This window comes from Myodes glareolus, chromosome 2, assembly GCF_982192425.1.
Source record: "Myodes glareolus chromosome 2, mMyoGla1.1, whole genome shotgun sequence".
In the NCBI taxonomy this organism is placed as follows: domain Eukaryota; kingdom Metazoa; phylum Chordata; class Mammalia; order Rodentia; family Cricetidae; genus Myodes; species Myodes glareolus.
In genome coordinates this window covers 87,766,329-87,780,605 of record NC_142027.1, presented here as the reverse complement: position 1 = coordinate 87,780,605, position 14,277 = coordinate 87,766,329, and positions in this window count along the sequence as shown.

Genomic DNA, 14,277 nt, shown 5'->3' with positions numbered 1-14,277 from the left:
GGTGCCTGAAGTCCCAACCTATCCCCGACGGCCCAGCGCTCCCTGCGCTCTCTGGTGTTGAGTCTAAACCAAAAGACCGAAGCTGGAGTTTAGTGTCAGTGGACAATGGCAGCGGAGAGACACCCTCATTCAGGACGTGGAGGGCTGGCAGGGTCAAACACACTCGATTTCTCTGGCTTCTTTATCAATGCAGCCCCCAACTCCCATGCCAAACCTTTCTGGAAATGATCCCCACAGACGGATCAGTGCATTCTGATAATCCTATGGAGTCCCTAACTAGTCAAGTTGTCATCCTAGGCCGGCAGCTCTCAACCTGTGGGTCGCGACTCCTTGGGGTCAAACGACCCTTTCGGAAAGATAGCCTAATAGGGTTCACAGCAGTAGCAAAATGACAGGAATGAAGTAGCAGCGGAAATGATTTTGGGGCTGGGGGGGTCACCACAGCACGAGCAACCGTATTACAGGACCGCAGCCTTAGGAAAGATGAGAAGCGCAGTCCTGGACCTGCAATCTTGAGGGGAAGCAGTGCACTTGTGGTTACAGAGTGGTGGTGAGTTACCAGATAAGAGCCAAAGCCTCCAGTGCCAAAGCTGACCTTCCCGGCACTGCCTGGTGCGTGGTCCGGGTCCGTCTTGACCTTCATGGCAGATCACAGGGATCAGACAGGGCCATGACTGGAGCTCTAAGTAGGCGAACTTCTTTTGTTTTAAAATTAGGTTTCTTTTTATGTGTATGAATGTTCTGCTCGCATGCACATATGTGTACCACGTGCATGCCTGGTGCCTGTTGACTTCAAAAGAGGGCATCCTGCATCCTGGAACCAGGGTACAAACGGTTGTGAGCTACCACGTGGCTGTTGAGAACTCAACCCAGGTCCTCTGCAAGAGCAGTCAGTGCTCCTAATCCCTGAGCCATCTCTAGGGCAGACCGTTCTTAGCTGACAACAGGTGTGTTCAGAATCCCTAGAGGCAGGGATGAGCTTATGTGGCAGGGAAACGCCTCAGGATGTCTTGTATGAGTGGTGCAGAGCCAGAACTCGGGGTAGAAATGGCTTTCTTGAGCAAACAGGCTTAGGTCACCTTCCTGTCCTCTGCATGGGGTGGTCCTTCCCCTTCTGTTATCTGTCCTCAGAGTCAGCTTGGTCATCATTTAAAGTGACAATGTAGAGACTCCTTCAGTGAGTCCTGCCACTTCTGCTCGGGCATTTTCGAGAAAGTTCTGTTGTCTGTCTGTTGTTCTGGAAGCTGAAGAAAAGCCATCTTATAAGAAGCTGGGCTGCATGGCTTGACAGGAAAAGAAATGGGAAGAAGGGAGAGGTGGAGTGTCTTCTCGGGGCTGCACAGTGCCTCGCTGACTCCTAAGAAATACCCAGTAGAGAGACCACAGCTGGCCTTTCCTCTAATGCTGAAGTGTGGAGAAAAATCTTTCATTTATGTCCCAGTCCTGGAGGCTTGGAGGTATAAAATTTTGCTAACTAGGATGTACCCACCAAGCATGTTTGATTAGCTTCAGCTTCCAGTGGTGTTTTTAATTTTTAAAATGGTTGTTTCAAAAAGCCTCTGAGATGCTATTGCTGGCAATCTCAGCTAATCTCATAATCGTCAGAAACAGCCAGTAAAAGGCTGGCGTACCAATAGTGACAGGCGTAGTGGCTTCAAGACTGGTCCTGAGGAGAGGCCCCGTGTGTGTGTGTGCGTGGGCGTGGGCGTGTGTGTGTGTGTGTGCGTGTGCGTGTGTGTATGGGAGCACTGGGGATTCACTTTGCCTACCTCTCCTTCCTTAGCAAGCAGAACTAGCCCCATGCTTCATGCTGGGCATTGCTGAGCTTGCCTGGAGGCAAAGACAGATGAAATTACCTCTCAGCATCCTTTTTCATCCTTGGTGGCCTGTCCCAGTGGGAACTGCCTTCTGCATCCCAGGTTAACTGAATGAAAACCTGACTCCTTCAACAAATGTTCGTGGCACAGAATGGAAGGCTTGGGGCCATTTGGGGAGGGATGGTGGACATGGGGACCCTCTACTCTGTTGGAGAAGGGCCTCTTGTTGGTTCCCGGCCTCTGAGCCCCAAAATAATTACACAGAAGCTTATTAATTAAATTAATGCTTGGCCCATTAGCTCTAGCGTCTTATTAGCTAACTCTTACATTTTAATTTAATCCATCTCCATTAATCTATGTATCGACACGTGTCTGTGGCTTATTGGGTAAAGTTCCAACCTGTGTCTGTCTCCTGTGGCTCCACGACATCCCACTGACTCTGTCTTCTGCATCCCATGTTATAGGCCAAGCCAGTTCTTTATTCATTAACCAATAAAAGCAACACATAGACAAAAAGGTCCTCCCACACAATTTCCTCTTTTCTGTTTAAACAAAAAGGAAGGCTTTAAGTTTAACATAGTAAAATTACATACAACAAAACAGTTATCATGCAAAAATTACAGTTATATCTATTTTTATCTTCTATCATAACTAAGGAAAACTATAATAATATCTATTCTTCAACTCCATCAAAGACTCCAGAAGGATATAATATTACCTAAGCAAACAGGAAGTGCATTGTAAGTAACTTCCAAAATTCTCAAAACATCTCAATGCCTGAACAGTCACCCAAAGTTTTTCGGTACCACTGGGGCGTCCATCTTCAGCCTTCAGGCCCATAGTATCCAGCAGACTTTTCTATTAAGCAGGAAATTTCAAAGTCAGTTCCACCTGTATTGGCAGTTTGTCAGTAACTGCCTTCCGTGTTCTGCAGAATGTCTGGCAGACTCTTTCATGTAGCAGGAACCCTGAAGGACAGTCTCACCTTTAGGCAAATTCAGCAGTCATTTCTCTGTAGATCCTGCGTGTCCAGTTAAGCAGTCCAGGCAAGAGCAGTTTTTTGCTCAAATGGCTAACCAACTCCATAAGAAATCTCTTCAATGCCCATTTTCCTCTTGAAATAGTTGGTGCTGCCAGGAGCAGATGTGTCTCACTGTCATAAAAAGTCTTAAGTTTTTAAACATTTTAAATGCCATATTCTGAAGGTCTCTGAAAGATTTGAAGAATACCTATCTAACTGAAATACATCTCTGTACATCTAAAAAATCTAACTAACATGACTACAAGCTTGACTATTATAGATGATTATTCTATTAACCTATATTTCTTAATTATATATTACATTTTTAAATGATCTGGACAAACACAATACCTTAATCAAGAGCAAAAATATACATACAATAAAATTGACCATAAACTTGTATCAATAAAACAAGATCCATACCAATACAAATCTCTATAGCATAACCCCCTTTAAATGTAAAGAAACATTTATAAACAATATTTGGGAATATGGGTGTAGTTTTTCTCATACTGGTTTCTGCTGTTTGGGGGTGCTGTTAATCAAGTCATTCATTGGTGTATCCTGTGTGCTAGGTTCATCTTAGTCAGTAGTTGAGTGAGGTAATTTTTTGAAGGTGTTCATGGTGACCTTTCAGGGGTTCATGCTCTATCAAACAATATTAACCTGGAATGAATCCACAGGTTCTCATCCTCTGTGGAGAAAAAAAATATCCTTAGACTCAAATTTTGGACTCAAGATACCTTTATGTTGGTTTAACTTAGCAGCCCATACAATGAAATGTCTCTCTGTACTTAGCTCATTCATAGTCAAAAAATTCAAAGATAATACGATAATACATATAATCCAGACTCTCTGTGAATTTTTCATTTTTATGTGGCTTATTTTTCTTTACTCCTTTAATCTATGACAGTCTGTACTCTGTCTCTTTAAGACTTTACCTTTTTTTTAACCGTTTACTTCTTTTTATAACTATATTCTTTTTCTTCTCTCTCCTATGCCTACATACATTTATCCAACATTGTGACCCATTTAGAGGTCATTTATATCTGAATCTGTTCTATTGTGTATCTGTAATTCTTTACTGTCCAGGAGTGCTTCTTAAAATGCTAAATACTTCTTAAAAACTTCAGCTGTGCCATTGCTAGGGGTAATGTGGTATTTTCTGCTTGCCTGCCCAGTCTAAACTTAAGCTGTGCCATTACTATGATATATATGGTACCGCCATTCATAGTGCCCCAGTTCCAGGCACAAAGCTAGTCCACATTGCCATCAAGCAAGTTGCAGCACACTGCTCACAAACCCCATTCAAATGTTCCATCTCCCAAAAGACCCAGAGTTTGCACTGGCAGCAAGATCCAGAAAACCAGCATTTCAAAATGGTGTGGCTTTTATTTCTTTTCTTTTTTTTTCTTTTTTTTCTTTTTTTTTTTTTTGCTACCACTGAATCAGGAAACCTCTCTTACAAGAGTTGCAGTGTGCCACCAGCAAAATGTTGGCTACCAAGAAGCCATGTTTAACTCCATTCTTTTGTGTTTAGGATTCCTTTCCAAGCTTTCTTGGGTTTTTAAGTGAATTTAGTTGGCCACGTGGGTGCCAATTTGTTGGGGAGGGGCCTCTTGTTGGTTCCTGGCCTCTAAGCCCTGAAATAAGCACACAGAAACTGCATTAATTAAATCACTGCTTCGCCCATTAGCTCTAGTTTCTTATTGGCTAACTCTCACATCTTCATTTAACCCATCTCCATTAATCTGTATATTGCCACATGTCTGCAGCTTACCGGGTAAAGTTCCAACCTGTGTCTGTCTCCTGTGGCTTCATGGCATCTCTCTGACTCTGCCTTCCTCCTCCCATGCTATAGGCCAAGCCAGTTCTTTATTCATTAACCAATAAAAGTGACACATAGACAAAAAGACCTCCCATACCACTACTTCAAAGTGGGACAAAATTGGAAATGTGGTAAAAAAATAAAATAAAATAAAAAAACCCTGCCCAATATGGATGGAGTTTGTAGGAAGGCATTACAGTGGCTCAGGGAAGGGTAATGTCTTTCTATGTGAATGAAGATTGGGGATGTCACCCCTGAGTGCATGACTCGGCAATGAAGAAGTGGCTAGAGTTGTGTTGCTTGGCAATAAGGAAGGGAAATCAGCAGAAATGGACATTAAAAACTGCCTTTGCTAAAATGTGTCAGCTCCTCATTTGGGCCCAAGGGATGCAAGCCAATTATGGCTGCCTTCGTCTTGCCTCTGTACTTGGGCTAAAGGCATACAGATAAAGTAATTGCTATTAACTTTTCCTCTTGAGCCACCCTAAAATCTCAGAACAAAGATCTCCCAGGACACACTGGCCTGCAGACTAGGACAGTTGCCCCTGAAGGCAAGGCTGTACCCTTAGGATGAGCCTGGCCACCCTTTAACGGGCACTGCCCAGCAATACAGACTTTGCCTTCTACTTGCATCTAAACCTCATATCAAGACTCAGAAACCGGATTTTCAGGGGAGGGATGAGGTCACTGGATCCTTTTATTTATTTCTCATCTCAATGTGGCCTCATAGACTAAATCTTTTTCATCTTTCCACCATTTCTTGAGTCTTTAATTGGCATATGGGGGCAGGAGGGGGTGAGACAGCCTAGCAGGGATGCCAGAGCCCCTGGCTTTCTCCCTAAAAACACTGATAACCCTTGCATAATGAGAGGACTTGCTGCCACTTGATAAAGTATGTTCTGGTGCATGAGTCTCCCTCCATTCAAAGCTGACCGGGGACAGCTCCGGGATGGAGGGTTTAGCATTCTAATGAGACTATAATAGACAGAACTTGGTGTACCTGGAGGCCGAGGTCGGAGTGACTCAGCAGTTTTGGCTGGTTCCTTGAGGGTTTTCTCCGGAAGGACGTTGTCTGAAGCAAGAGAACAAGTTAACTTCAGAGAGGTTTGCTGCCATTACAGCAATAGCTTGAGGTAGGACAGAAAATTGATCTACAGACCCCAGAGAGGGAAACTGAGCCATTGTGTGCCCTGGAGAATAAATAGTCAGTGTGGACCTAGGAAACTCCTTACTGAATTCTCAGAACCTACCCAGGCTAGAATTGCTATATTTAACAAAAACTACAAAAAAAAAAAAAAAAAAAAAAGAACAAAGCTCAGGAGACTCAATTAAATCTGAATTTTAAAAATAACAAATATTGTAGTCAGTCTTCTAGGTAAGAGGTTGTCTCTGTGTGAACTGGTAAAGGAAGAGAGGAACTCTGAAAATCCAGGGAGGAAGTAAAAATGCCAGGGAGGAGCAGAGAAAGCAAGGAAGCCTTAAAAGAGCAGAAAGATGCACACAGCCTTAGCCATGCAGCCCCCTGGGTCAGGGAACATGAGGGGAGCCAAAGCCATTTCCCAAAGGTGAGACAGAGTAAAGGATGCCCTACCCGCCACCCCAGCCCTCAGCTGTGAAATCTCCCCGGCTTGTTAGAGTTACAGACTTCACCACCCCCACCCCTTAGTCATGCCTTATAACTCTGAGGTCCATGGCCAGACACCATCTTGAGATAATCTATTGTTAAAAAAGCTGAGCTACCGCAGGGGACTGAGTTCCAAGAACAAGCATAGATCTTCAATGTGGCCTGTCACAGCCACTGGGTGAGGCCCAGGGAGGCAGTAGGGTCAGACACAGACCAGCCAAAAGTCGCAGGTGGCAAGAAGCTGGCTTAGTCTAGGAAGGGCAAGAGAGAGATAGCCCCACCCCCAGGGGTAGGAAAACATCATGTCAATTGAGAACCGCCCTGAAGTTAAAGCCCGCGGGTGGAAGCCTATGGGTGAAAGTCCTTGGGTGGCTCAAACTCCAGGGCCTTCTGTTTGCTGTTCCTAGCTGGAGACTCAGGGATGTCTGAAGTCCCAGTGGCGTCCAGTATACCCACAGCTGCCTCCAGCAAGGTGACTGAGCCTCAGATCTGCACCAGTTTCGTTAGAGTTGCCTTTCATATTTGTAACAGTCCTGGGGGACAGCTCCCTAAGTGGGGCTCAGGGGGGTAAGAGCGCCTAGCCTGCCCAGCCCACAGACGACACAGCTGGCTGTGGCTAGCAGAGGCTTATGTAGGAAGAGGCCTGCTGTGAAGACAGCTTGAGTGGAAGTCAGATGCTTGCCTGCTACAGACTGAGGAGCAGTTTACTGCAAGGGGAAGAAGGGTGTGCAGTAGTTCCCCAGCCCCTCCGTGCTTGTAACGCCAGTGTTCAAGGGCCTGAGGGAAAAAGGCCCCTGTACCTCATCCTTGTTTTTTATCTTTTTGTTAACTCCGTAGCCACTCCCCCCATCTTGAAAAATACAAGCAACCCCCCCCCAAAAAACTCATTTTTTTTCTGTTGTTTTCTCTTCATTCCATTTGCCTTTGTGTCTAAGTTCATTCTTCCATTTGAAGGCTGATTTTTTTCCCCTTCGTTTCTTTTTCTTTTCTTGTCTCCTGTGTCCTGTTACACCTCGTAGCATTCTGACTTTAGTGTTGAGTGCTCTTCTGATGTTTTTGAAATTCCCTGTCCTACATTCAATTTTGTTTTAGAAGTTTTTTTATTAGTGGGGAAATTTTTTCATCTTTTTTTTCTAAGCTCTGTGTGTTTCTCTTCCTATCCATGCTATTCTTTCCACTCCTTCATTCTCCTTTTTAATTTTTTTAAAAATATTTATTTTATTTCATGTTAAGTATGCCTGTGTATCACACGCATGCAGTACCTGAAGGAACCAGAAGAGGGCACCAGATCCTCTGGAACTGGAGTTACAGACAGCTGTGAGCCTCCATGTGGGTGCTGTGAACTGAACCCAGGTCTTCTGTAAGAGCAGTCAGTGCTATTCATGGCTGAGCCATCTCTCCAGCCCCTCTCTTCTTTTATTTAGTTAAAGTTGTCTCTACTCCCCTTCCCTGTCTCCTTTATTTCTCTTACTCATTCACTATTTGTAAAATAATCTTCAGCTTCATAGCGTTGTACAGCGACTTTTCCATTTTCAGTCTTATGGTCACTAGTGAGGGATTCTTAGCCTGTCTTCAATTTTAAGTGCACTCCTCCGTCTTGCTAACACGACCGTTTTCTGCCCATTCACTGAGATTCAGCCTTTAAAAGTGGACTGCAAAACAAGAAGATTCTTTCTTTCCCCCTCAGAATCCATGAGAGATGTCCAAACCAACAGATGCTCAAATTCAACATAGAAATACAAGAACATCACAAAGGAAGGTAACATGACTCCCAGAGATCCTAACTGGCCTCCCACTAATGAACTCAAAACAAAGGGACTGAAATAGGTAAGATGCCAGATAAAGAATTCAAAAGTTTGCTGGCAAAAGTGTTCAAAGACCCGAAAGGTAACACAAATAGAGATTAATTAAGTCCACAAGCTGGAGAGTAAATAGGAATGAAGAAGAAAAAGAGGGGGGATCAACATGGAAGAAAAATTAGGTAAAGAAATCATTAATTTGAGAAAAGATGACAAACAGAAAAACTCAATGAATAAGAAACAGACAGACCAACACCTCCAGCGCCTTGCCCTTGCCAGGAGGTGTGTGGTTGAAGCTAGTAAGTGACATGCAAGGGGACACAGGGACATTTCCCTAGCCGCCTTCTCGTAAAGGAGCTTGGAAGAACAGTGACATCATATAAGAAAAATTCTCTGTAAAGCCCACATTAGTGACAATTGTGACCAAACAAGTAACTCCGGTTTTATAAGGAGTTCGCCTCTTGACGTGCCATAGAAAACCCCAGAATAAGAGCCAATCCCCCAAACATATAGCCTGACAATCCTGAAGCCAAGATTGACCAGAAGAGCTAGAGTGATTCCCTGCAGAGGCTGTGCAGAGAGGAGGAGGATGGTTTCCATGGGGAATGAGGAATGTGTCTGGAATAGCCCCACAGCCAGGTCTCGGCAGAGCTAGCAGATTAAACAAGCATGTCCTGACTTCATTAGGATTCTGTAATTCAAACGAAACAAAGTTTGGGGATGGATTCATTCTGACACTATTTGTTTCACTTTGGTATATGTTAAACTCAATTTGATTAACAGAACATGGCAAGGAAATTGTTTGCAAATCTCCTTGCCAATAGAAGTTCCCATCCCTGTAGATTCATGGGGGAAAACAGCCAAGAAGCGAGTACCAGGCATTCATGAATACTGGAGTTAGTTTATCAATATATTGAGCAAAAGGAGCCCTGGTAAGTGCATTTAAATAAATTCATTAGCTCCTTCCTTGTTTAAACTACACTAAAGAAAAATATTAGAAACTGGTTGGAAGCTGTCTAAAAGCATTTAAGACAACGTGCAATTTAAAACTTCATTTGGAGGAAAATCAGGCATTAAGCAAAAATACTCTCCTATTTCAACCATCATCATGGGAAGGCCCTTCTTAAGAAACCCCTCCAAAGGGCTTATTTATTTCACCTCCTCATCTCATCCGGTGAAAAACTTAGGCTACTTTAAGCTTTCACAGAAAACAAGGCTCGTGTTTTGTCTTGGCAATCATTGGTGTTGAATGTGGCCATGAATTCACAGACTTGGGGGAAAGACAGAATGAGAAGCAGGGAGAGAGAAAATCCCACAATTCTCCCTGTTGCCAAGGAGGAGATGGAAATTTAGAGAAGTCATCATGTCCTGTGTTCTCTGTAGCATCAGCCAATACCCAGCACCCTCCACTTCCTGGTTCTCTGTGCATCACACACAGCCCATGATGGGGCAGGACATATAGATACATATATTTGTATAGGTATGTATACATATATATACACCCTCATCTATCATGTGCATATACATACAACATTGTATGTGTATATATATGCATGTATGTGTGTGTGTGTGTTTATATATATATGTTGCCTCAGGGGTTGAGTTTCAGCAGGACATATAAAAGTGGACCCTCCATTTGAGAAACAGCCTTCTCCATCTAGAGGGTGTAACATTAGAGTTGCCATCTTGAGACCGGAACACTCATCCTCACACATCAGACACCAGGCCATCTTCTATCATGGGAGGAAGCAGAATGCTGAACAAGGAGGCTGGAGGACGTAGTTGCCCCCCTCCATTCCCCTTCAGGGAAGACGGTAGCTTCTGGATGTCCCTCTACAGCAGGTAGCTCCTGTTGTCACGCAGACTGGCACTTCAGTACCAGGCTTCTCATCAGTCCAGAATCCAACAGGGGTGAACTCTACACAGACAGTACATGTTGGATGGATAATGACAGACGGACTGTCGTGGTGGGGTAATGGGGAACTTCGGGATGAACAGAGACCTTTCAATAGAACACATAGCACTCCCCCAGTGCAAAGAAGTGAAGTCCCACCATCTGCAGAAAAATCAAGGGTGTGACTGCTTCCTGGGGTCAGACTGTTGAAAAGCATTTGAAAACAGGTTTATTTATAGACATGCCTGAAGCCCCACGGCATTTTCAGAGAGAGCATTTTTTTCATTGGACCTATGTAAAACTCAGAATCCTTGAGAAACACAGCAAAATCCCCACGCACCAAAGACGGCCTGCTGACTCTTGGTCCTAGACTCTCCGTGACTGGCTCCATGCGAGTAAATTGATTCCCAAAGATTGATCCCATCCACACAAATTGATTCTCAACAGCTGGTCAGCACATTTTGCGCACAAGAATATGATTAGCTGACAGCTCGTTGGGGAGCTTGGAGGAGGCTAATTTCACACTAGAGTGGGATCCGTGCTCTGCAATGTCCCTGCCTCTGTCACCCAGCTTGTCACGGCTCACGAGCACCCGCCAGTTGTAATTTTATTTAGGAACATGCTGTCTTGGCTTCCTGTTCGGCCTCACAAAGAACACAAACAAGCAAATAAAAAGAAATGATGAATGCCAGGTGAGGTGAGGCCCGTCACACATATTTGAGAGAGAGGTGCCTGAGCTAGGGACAGATAAGTCACCAGTGGCCAAAGCTACCCTGAGTTGCCACCTCCCTGAGTGCCATCTCGGATCAAAGACCCTTGACCCAGCGCTTTACTGTATAAGTTAATATTTGGCGTTTCCAGAAGTTTCCACCCAGACTGCTTCCTCCAGGTGACCTGTTTTGGGTGTCTTAGGGTACTTTTTGTAAAGTGATTCATGATACCGTGGTTGATCCCAAACCCTGAAATGGTTATGTGTACTAGCCAGGGTTCTCTAAGGAAACAGAACTGACAGAATGAGGAATTCCTGGACTGGCTTTAGGGTGTGGTCCAAGTGCTCCATCACTGGCTACCTCACTTAGCAGGGTGGGAATCTGATAACTGATCCATGAGGCTAGACGTCCCTGCAGTCCCAAGCTGATGCTAAAGGCTGGGAAGATTCCTGGAGGACTGATGTTCTTCAACCTGTGTTAGAAGCCCAAAGACGTTGGCTCTGTTATCAGCCACAGGATGGATGAGTCTGCCAGCAAGGGTGAAGGCAAGCAGGCAAAATGAAAAACTTCCTTCTTCCATGTTCTTTGATGTGGGTTGCCCAGAAGATGCTGCCCACAGTTAGAATGGGTCTTCCTGTTTCAAGTACCCTGATCAAGGACGCCTCTCACAGGAGGGCCCGGCAGCTTATGTTTTAGTTGGTTCCAGATGCCGTCAAGTTGACAACCACGGTCGGCCATCACAATGTGGCAGTGAGGGAACCGCTCCCCCAAACCCTGCTGGCGCACCTAATAGATTTCCATCCTCTCAGACCTGAACCATGTCTGTGCCCTTTCTGGGCATCATGGCTATCATCAGGTGACTATGGCCACCCTCCTCTCCTTCTGCTGCCCCCGACAGAGCAGGACAGAGATGGGAGGCAAGACAACACAATGCTGACATATAAAACTGAAAGAAATGGGAACCAGGTGTGTATCCTGTCTTACCTTTTGGGGATGTCAAGAAAGTGTCCACCACCCATAGAGATTCCTTAGAATAAAATCTAAGGGTGGGCCACTTCCTTTTACGAATACTTGCTGCTCCATTGTTTCCCTCCCAGCATTCACTGCGAGACCCAGAAACTAAGCTGAACAAGTTTTCCAACATAATGATGATAATAATAATAATAATAATAATAATAATAATAATAATGCAGAGCTGCTGAGACATGACAATGCTTCATACTTAGAGAGCTTTTTTCACCTTTAAAACTCTGTAAATATCAACTAATTAATCCCCTTAGCAACCAAGTGCTTACTTTGCTTCTGGGCAAGAAGCAGCAGTGGCCTGAAAGCTGAGTCTCCCTGGGGAACAATTTCACCTGTTTTTTGTGAGATGCTTCTCTAACTCTCAAGTCTAAAATCACTGTTCGGGAATGAGAGAGCAGCCCGTCTCTCCTTGCGTCAGCCTGCCTGTATTAAGGGCAAGAAATGTTCCAGCCTTGACTCTCAGCGATGGCTTTCTGAAAATCAGCCATGCTCTGGATGCTATCATCTCTGATGATTCAAATCGAAAATTCCAGAAGGAAACACATTTGATTCTGGTTGTGAGTTCATGATGGTGGACCCGGTGCAGGTATTACCATTTCTCTAGGGGCTGTTTCCATCTCCACTGTATTCTTCCATCTCTCTTTCTGTTTGCTTGAATTGACAGACACATAAAGACAGCGGGTAAAATATTAGTCCCTCCCTGAACCACCCTCCCTCCATCTCTCTTCTCCCAGTCACTGTGGATTCATGTCTAGCACCATAACACAGTAACTGCCCAGTGTAGAGAACAAGCAAATGCGCCTTGGAGAGCTCAGGAAGATGGTAACTGCAGACAGCATGGACTCGCCAGTCAGAGAAAGTCACTAGGTCCCAAGGCAGCTTCCAGTGGTTTTGAAGATGTGATTAACCATGCCCCACACATTCTGGGCTCGGTTCTATGTCAACCAAGTGCTTGACTTGTCCACTCATGGAGCTACTAATGGGGAAGTGGTAGGAATTTATTTTGTACTCTTGGATATGTATCTGACAGAATCAAATCATTACTTTGTGGGAAAACAGCTTAATAGAAAGTCCTGCCTAGGATCTATAAGATTATGCAGAAATAGAGTACGTTAAAGTCTGACTGGTCTGCTGGTTCCTGTCTGCTTGATAAAGTCTCCACCCTTGCCAGAAACTTCCTGGAGGGTTGATTATGACAACTACCTGGATGTAGGTCACACTGTAGACCCTGTCTGCTAAGAAAGAAGTCCTTTGGTCTGCTAAAGTTTGTATGATTTCATAATTACTAGCAAGTGGGCCACCTACAAAACATCTATCTGGATAACATTTGTTCCTATAATTTCTATTCCCGTAGACATCCCTAACAATAACAGCAATTCCATTTGGTAGATGTGGGACTCTTGGCCTGTCAAAGCTGTAGGCTATTGTCTGGCCATACCAGACTGTTTCAAAGCATTAGCTTGGGTTTTCAACCTGCACACCAACAGAAAGTTTTTTCTGTCTCTCTGATACATGCTTGAATTCTTGATGTTTGGAATGTTTTCCACAACACTGTGAGTTTGTGTGCACTGTGTGTATGCAGTACCCATGTGGTCCAGAAGAGGGCCTCAGATCCCCTGAAACTGGAGTTATAGATGGTTGTGAGCTGCTGTGCATGTGCTGGGAGTTGAACCAATGTCCTCTGCAAGAGCAGCCAGATCTCTTAACCCCTGAGCCACTGCTCCAGCCATGTGTGTATGTGTGTGTGTGTCCATAACCACTGAGCCATTGCCCCAGGTGTGTGTGTGTGTGTGTGTGTGTGTGTCCATAACCACTGAGCCATTGCTCCAGCCGTGTGTGTGTGTGTCCACAACCCCTGAGCCATTGCCCCAGCTGTGTGTGTGTGTGTGTACATGTGTGCATTTGTGCATGCATGTGTGTATTAGGAACAAAGTGCCCACAGTAAAGAAATAACTGGAGAGATCAAGTTTGGAATGTTGGAGAGCCAAATAGTGTATGTTTTCCTTTATGTGCAGAATCCAGTTTTAAAATTATGTGTGTTGGGCTGGAGAGATGGCTCAGAGGTTAAGAGCATTGCCTGCTCTTCCAAAGGTCCTGAATTCAATTCCCAGCAGCCACATGGTGGCTCACAACCATCTGTAATGAGGTCTGGTGCCCTCTTCTGGCCTGCAGGCATATACACTGACAGAATATTGTATACATAATAAATAAATAAATATTTAAAAAATTATGTGTGTTACACTTCTCAGAGTCCCCACCCCTCCCTCTCCCTTTGCATGGTCCTCTTATTGTTTTATTTAAAGCATTTGTTGTTTTATTAAAGGTCTTAGTGATCTTCATTTCCCCTTACGGAACCACCACCATCCTTCTCTCCCCAGTCTTATTCCCCAGAGGATGGATCTAAAGAAAAAGAACCACACCCCACAGGCTCCCCGACTCTGAGGCTGCTGGCTGGATTGGGTCCATAGAGACACTAGTGAGCCACAGGAAGGTGGGGAAGGAGGCACCCAGGTCAAGGGTATAGGCTTTTACAGATAACGTGGACCTCATCCAGCACC